Raw genomic sequence first — 8,355 nt, 5'->3', positions numbered from 1 at the left:
TTGCTAAAAATTCTTTTTCTGTAGTAGCATAGTTTCTTTGGATAATGTCTAGAGTTTTGCTAGCATGATGAATAACATTTAATTTCTTATCAACTCTTTGTCCTAGAACAGCACCAACTGCATAATCACTAACATCACACATAATTTCAAAAGGCAAGTTCCAATCAGGTGGTTGAACAATAGGTGCAGAAGTTAAGGCTTTCTTAAGTGTTTCAAAGGATTCTACACAATCATCATAAAAAAATGGAACGTCGTTTTGTAAAATATTAGTAAGAGGCCTAGAGATTTTAGAGAAGTCTTTAATAAACCTCCTATAGAAACCAGCATGACCAAGGAAGCTACGAATACCTTTAATATCTCTAGGACATGGCATTTTCTCAATTGCATCAACTTTAGCCTTATCCACCGCAATACCTCGTTCAGAAACTTTGTGCCCCAAAACAATACCTTCATTAACCATAAAATGGCACTTCTCCCAATTCAAGACAAGATTATTTTGCTCACATCTCTGCAAAGCTTGATCAAGGTTGCTTAAGCAGTCATCAAAAGAAGTTCCATAAACATGAAAATCATCCATGAAAATCTCAGCAATCTTTTCACAAAAATCAGAGAATATAACAGTCATACATCTTTCAAAGGTAGCAGGTGCATTACATAAACCAAAAGGCATATGTCCATAAGCATAAGTTCCAAAAGGGCAAGTACGGTAGTTTTCTCTTCATCGGGTCGTGAAATAGGCATTTGAGAAAAACTAGAATATCCCTCGGGAAAGCAAAAGTGTGTGTGCTTAGATAATCTTTCCAATATTTGATCAATAAAAGGCAGAGGGTAATGATCTTTTCTAGTTGCTTTATTTAGTTTTCTAAAATCAATTACCATTCAACAGTCACTAACAATTCTTTGTGGGATAAGTTCATGTTTATCATTAGGCACAACAGTGATACCTCCTTTCTTAGGGACACAATGAACGGGAATTACCCATCTACTATCAGCTATGGTATAGATTATACCTGCTTCCAGAAGCTTTAGTGTTTCAGTTCTTACCACTTCTTTCATCTTAGGATTCAAACATCGTTCATGATCAACAATGGGTTTAGCATCAGGTTCCATATTAGTCTTGTGTTGATAAAGAGTGGAACTAATTCCCTTAAGATCATCAAGAGTATATTCGATAGCAGCACGGTGCTTCCTCAGAGTTTTCAATAATCTTTATTCTTCATGTTCTGAAAGGTTAACACTAATAATAACAGGATATACATTTCTCTCAACAAGATAAGCATATTTCAAAGTGTCAGGCAAAGGTTTTAATTCAAACACAGGATCACCTTTAGGTGGAGGAGGACATCCTAGTGTTTCAATAGAAAAATTGTGTTTAAGCAGAGGCCGTTGTTCAAAGAAATTTTTATCTATTTCAGTTCTTTCATGCATATGCATATCATTTTCATGGTCTAGCAAATATTGTTCTAGTGGATCAGTAGGAGGCACGACAATAGAAGCAAGACCAATTATTTCATCCTTACTAGGTAATTCTCTCTTATGAGGTTGTCTATTAAACTTGGAAAAGTTAAATTCATGAGACTCGACACCAAAGCGAACACTGACAGTTTGTTTATGACAATCTATAGTAGCATTGACAGTGTTCAAGAAAGGTCTACCAAATATAATGGGACAAAAGTCATCTTGTGGGGAACCGAGAACTAGAAAATTAGTAGGGTATTTTATTTTCCCACACAAGACTTCAACATCACTAACAATCCCAAGTGGTGTGATGGTATCTCTATTAGCAAGTTTAATAGTAACATCTACGTCTTCTATTTCAATGAGTGTTATGTCATTCATAATTTCTTGGTAAAGAGTAAAAGGAATATCACTCACGCTAGCACCTAAATCACATAAATCATGATAACAGTGATCTCCTATTTTAACTGAGGCAACAAGCATGACAACAACATGTCTATGTTTATCTTTTTCATCGGGTTTGGCAATTCTAGCAGCTTCATCGCAGAAGTAAATAACATGCCCATCAATATTTTCTACCAGGAGATCTTTAACCATAGCAACACTAGGTTCCACTTTAATTTGCTCAGAAGGTTTAGGTGCTTTAATATTACTTTTGTGAACCACAGTTGAAACTTTAGCATGTTGCTTTATCCTAACACGGAAAGGTGGCTTTTCAATATAAGTAGTAGGCACAACTGGGTCAACATTGTAAACAATAGTTTCATCTTTAATTATGACTGGTTCTTTAAGTTCTTCTTTAATAGGTGGGTGATATTTAAACCACTTCTCCTTAGGGAGATCAACATGAGTAGTAAATGATTCATAGAAAGAGGCTACTATCTTAGAGTCAAGTCCATATTTAGTGCTAAACTTCTGAAAAATGCATCGGTAGTCATAAAAGATTTAACACAATCAAACTTAAGCTTAATACCTAACTCTTTACCTTCTTTGATTTCCCAATCTTCAGAGTTGCGTTTAATTCTTTCTAAAAGATCCCACCTGAATTAATAGTCTTCTTCATAAAAGAACCAGTACAAGAAGTATTGAGCATGGATTGATCATCATGAGAAAGCCGAGCATAAAAATTCTGAATAATAATTTCTCTTGAGAGCTCATGATTGGGGCATGAATATAACATTGACTTAAGCCTCCCCCAAGCTAGAGCGATACTTTCTCCTTCATGAGGCCAAAAACTATATATATAATTCTGATCATGATGAACTAGATGCATAGGATAATTTTTTTGGTGAAATTCCAATTTCAATCGATTCCAGTTTCAAGATCCAATATCATCGCATAGCCTATACCATGTCAATGCTTTTACCTTCAAAGATAAAGGGAAAACCTTCTTCTTAGCTTCATCTCCGGGTAAACCTGCAAGCCTAAATAATCCACAAATTTCATCCACATAGATTAAGTGCATATCAGGATGTTTGGTTCCATCTCCTGCATAAGGATTTGCTAGAAGTTGTTCTATCATACCCGAAGAAATTTCATAACCAATATTTTTAGTAGGTGTAATAGGTTGAGGGGCAACTAATTGTGGTTCTGTTCGAGGTGAAGATACCCTGAACAAACCCCTCAAAGAATTGTTTTCCATAGTAGCAAGTGATGATAAATTTCAGCACGTAGTATAGATTTTTCCTTAACAATTTTCACTCACCAAGAGCGCTTTACTCCCCGGCAACGGTGCCAGAAAAGAGCCTTTATGACCCACAAGTATAGGGATCAGCCGTAGTCCTTCCGATAAGTAAGAGTGTCAAACCCAACGAGGCGCAGAAGGAAATGACAAGTGGTTTTCAGTAAGGTATTTTCTGCAAGCACTGAAATAGTCGGTAACATGTAGTCTGGTAGCAAGATAGTTTGTAATGGAATGGTAATGGTAATGGTAAATAAAGTGCAGCAAGGTAGCCCGATCCTTTTGTGGCAAAGGACAGGCCAAAACGGTCTCTTATGATATGCAAAGCGTTCTTGAGGTTACAAAGGGATTTTACCATGTCACATTCATTATGTTGGTTTGATCCGTGTTTGCTACTTTGATAATTTGATATGTGGGTGGATCGGTGCTTAGGTGCTATTCTTACTTGAACAAACCTCCTATTTATGATTAACCTCTGCACAAGCATCCGCAACTACGAGAAAAGTATTAAGATAAAATCTAACCATAGCATTAAACTTTTGGATCCAAATCGGTCTCTTACGAAGTAGCACATAAATTAGGGTTTAAACTTCTGTCACTCTAGCAACACATCATCTAATAAATATTCCACAATGCATTCCCTTAAGCCCACATAAGGTGAAGTGCCATGTAGTCGACGTTTACATGACACCACTAAGGAAATCACAACATATATATCATCAAAATATCGAACACATATCGAGTTCATATGATTACTTGCAACATGACTTCTCCCATGACCTCAAGAACAAAAGTAACTACTCACAAATGATAATCATGCTCAAGATCAGAGGTGTATTAAATTGCATAATAGATCTGAACATATAATCTTCCACCAAATACACCATATGGTAATCAACTACATGATGTAATCAACACTACTAGTCACCCACATGTACCAATCTAAGGTTACGGTACGAACACAAGAGATGAACTAGGGTTTGAGAGGACATGGTGTTGTTGAAGATGTTGACAGAGATCGCCCTCCCATAGATGAGAGGGTTGTTGGTGATGACGATGGCTTCGATTTCCTCCTACAGGAAGGAAGTTGTCACGCCCAATATGCGACCCTATCCAAAAGGAACTCGAAGGTCCCACCAAGGATAGACCCGCATATTGAAACGCTTTTGCAAGGTGGATATCATTACATCAACATTACATAATAGATGGGGATACATACATAAGGCATACAATGCCACATGAATACAACATCACAATACATCAGAGCATCATCCGACTACGGATGAAACACAAACAGAAACTCAAACGACATCCACCCTGCTAGCCCAGGCTGCCGACCTGGAACCTATCCCCTGATCGAAGAAGCAGAAGAAGAACTCAACGCAAGCAAGAATCGCTCTCGCGTCATGATCCTCGCATGAACCTGTACCTGCAACTGTTGTTGTAGTAATCTGTGAGCCACGAGGACTCAGCAATCCCATTACCATGGGTATCAAGACTAGCAAAGCTTAAAGGGAAAGGAAGGGGTAAAGTGGTGAGGCTGAAGCAGCGACTAAGCATGATATTGTGGCTAACATACGCAAATAAGAGCGAGAAGAGAGCAAATGGAATGGTCGTGAAGCTAGCAATGATCAAGAAGTGATCCTGAACTCCTACTTACGTCAAATATAACCCAGAAACCGTGTTCACTTCCCGGACTCCGCCGAGAAGAGACCATCACGGCTACACACGCGGTTGATGCGTCTTAATTCGGATCTGGTGTCAAGTTATCTACAACCGGACATTAACAAATTCCCATCTGCCTATAACCGCAGGCACGGCTTTCGAAAGATTATACCCTGCAGGGGTGTCCCAACTTAGCCCATGACAAGCTCTCGCGATCAACGAAGGAATAGACCTTCTCCCAGGAAGACCCGATCAGACTCGGAATCCCGGTTTACAAGACATTTCGACAATGGTAAAACAAGACCAGCAAGACCGCCCGATGCGCCGACAATCCCGATAGGAGCTGCACATATCTCGTTCTCAGGGCAACACCGGATGAGCAATCCGTACAACTAAAACTAGACCTCAAGTTTCCCTGAGGGGGCGCTGCAAAGGGCTCTAGTTCGGACCAACACTTAGACAAGCACTGGCCCGGGGGGGCTATAATAAAGATGACCCTCGAGAGAGCGACTCCCAAGGGAAAAGTAGGTGGTGGTGAGGCAAATGGTAAAAGTCAATGTTGGGCCTTGCTGGAGGAGTTTTATTCAAAGCGAAGTGTCAAGGGGGTCCCATAAATCACCCGACCGCGTAAGGAACGCAAAATCCGGGAACATAACACCGGTATGACGGAAACCAGGGCGGCAAGAGTGGAACAAAACACCAGGCAAAAGGCCGAGCCTTCCACCCTTTACCAAGTATATAGATGCATTAATAATATAAGAGATATTGTGATATCCCAATCAAAATCCTGTCCACCATGGAGCAATCTTCAACTTCACCTGCAACTAGCAACGCTATAAGAGGGGCTGAGCAAAGCGGTAACATAGCCAAACAACGGTTTGCATAGGAAAGGTGTCAAAGGTCAGAGGTTCATGGCAATTTGGGATGGCTTGATAAACAGGTGATAGGTAGCGCAGCATAGCGATAGAACGAAACAACTAGCATAGCAATGATAGTAGTGAGATCCAGGGTAGCGGTCATCTTGCCTGAAATCCCGCAAGGAAGAAGAACGAGTCCATGAAGAAGACGAACTGATGAAGCCGAACCAACCGTAGACGAACGAATCCTCACGATCGCAATGAAACAGGAACTATCGAGAAGAAACACACAACATAGTAAACACACCACACATATACAAGACACGATGCACAACAAGCATGATGCATGACAAAGCTACATGAAGCTACTCATGGCAAGAGATGATGCAAACAAGAGCAACACATCAAAGCAAGTTTAAATGAGGCCGGGAACAACATATAACAATTCCGGTAAGTCCTCATATGCATATTTCGAAATTGGTCCAGATCTGAATAAACCTTATGTTCAAGTTGTTACACATCAAGTTAAGATGCACAAAGATGATCTACACGAGATTCTAGTGAAGTTACATATAAAGTTTATTTAATTCGGAGCTACGGCCTAGAAGATATGAGCAAAACAAGTTAAACATGGCATTGACGCAAAATGCACCCAAACATCAAGAAAACACCTCAAAACAAGGATGCAACATGATAATATGAAACTACATGCAAAATCAAGCAAGTTGCATATAGAGCACACTCAAAACGGAGCAACGGTTCAACACACACATGCTATACAAGTTTAAAGGACAAGCTGTCCAAAACACCAACTAGGCATATTGCAAGCATCAAAACAACATGCTACAGCACCCCAACATGATAACAAAAGGCATGGGCATTATGTACAGGTAAAGCACAACAAAACATGAACACTGAGCTATCTCTAGAAATCACTAGAACATGCTCAAACACACATGGTAAGATTGCAAGTTATAACAATTTCAGACGTTGCAGAAAATAACATCACGATGCAATATTTAGAGCTATCAAACAACATGTTACAGGAATTTATAATAGCAAAAAAAGACATGGCATGAATCTACTCATAGCATAGATCAAAAGACCCTTACTGACCATAAGTCAAAAACGATCAAAAAATATGATGGCACCCACGTAAACATAGCAAGTTATTATACAGATTCAAACATGGCAGGAACATAATTATTAAGGCATGTAGATGAGCTTGTTCAACTCACTACAGAGCAAAACATGGCATGGCAAGGCACCCAACAGTAAGAAGGCATGTTTGTGAAGCTAAGCATGGCAATAGCAAGGTCATAGGGTGCATGGATCACTAGCAAAACACATGGGAACAAGTGAACTTAATGTAAACATGCTGACAGCAACATTTTCAAGCAAATTTAGAGCAAGAAACAAACAAGCTACAGCAACCTATAAATGCAACCAGGGGCATGGATGGATAGAGGATGACATGTAGAACAAAACCTGTTTATAGAACATCTCCAGATTATGCATAGAATGATTAATAGCAACATGTTTATATAGCATCACGAAATAACAGATTCAGCCTAGCAAAACAACATCATCATGAACACTACTTAACAAGCTCGATACACTCACCACAAGTCATTGCATGACAAGATAATCATAGCATCATCAAGAAGGCATGTTTGTGAAACAAACCAAGTCAAGAACAAGTCCATAGCATGAACGGATCAACTATAGCAAGCTTGGCCAAATTGAATAACATGTAAACAATCTGCCAGGAAATATTTAGAAGCAAAAGTAGAGCACGAAAATGACATACTAGACTACTCCATAATTGCAACAAAGGGCATGAATGGATAGACAATAACCACATGTTCAAAACACCCTTACTGAAGTATCTCTAAATATGCATGGATCTCTCTGTAGCAGCAAGTTTACATGGCACGAAAATAACAGCAGAGCAGGGACTAAAACAGCAACATCACGATGCCTAGTTTGCATGCTTGTGCTAGTCACCACATTGATCACAAAAATACATGGTAAGTACATCTGTAAAGAAGACATAGCATAGTTCAAAACACATGTAGACATCAACCTCATAGGATGTACACATCAAACATGGCAAAAATGACAAAAAAGCTCGTTCTGATAACAGACAGCAGAAAACATCATGAAGCACTCTTACAACGATGATTCAGGCATCAAATGAATACGATGCAATGGAACGAAATGATGTACTCGTCGAGACGAACAATTTGACATATTAAACGCACGAAACTTAGCTACAGATGCAGAGATATGATGGCATGAACATGGCATAAAAATTACTGCAGGCACGGGGACTTCGTCAAAAAAATCAACCTCTCGGGTCAAACTGGATCTCGGCGTCCCGGGACGGCGCGGTGCGGGGAGGATCTGGCCGTGTTTGCTTGGAGGGTTCGGGGCTGGAACTGGACGAGGCTATCCCGGCGCGGGGGCCGACGATGACCGGCGGCAGGCGGTGCCCCGGACCTCCGGCAAGGCGCGGAAGCCGAGGCGGGCTTGGGGACGAACGGAGAAGGGCGCCAGTGGCCAGATCCGGACGCTGCCTTCCGGACCGGAGCACCGGGCGGCGGGGCAGAACCCGGGCGGGGCCGGAGCTCCCGCGGCGGCGGCGGCCATGGAGGCGAGGCGAGCTTCGGCCGGCCGGGGAGGAGAAGGGCG

The sequence above is a fragment of the Triticum dicoccoides genome, chromosome 2B, assembly GCF_002162155.2.
Source record: "Triticum dicoccoides isolate Atlit2015 ecotype Zavitan chromosome 2B, WEW_v2.0, whole genome shotgun sequence".
Taxonomy (NCBI): Eukaryota; Viridiplantae; Streptophyta; class Magnoliopsida; order Poales; family Poaceae; genus Triticum; species Triticum dicoccoides.
The sequence above is the reverse complement of the archived record's forward strand: the minus strand, read 5'-3'. Positions refer to the sequence as shown.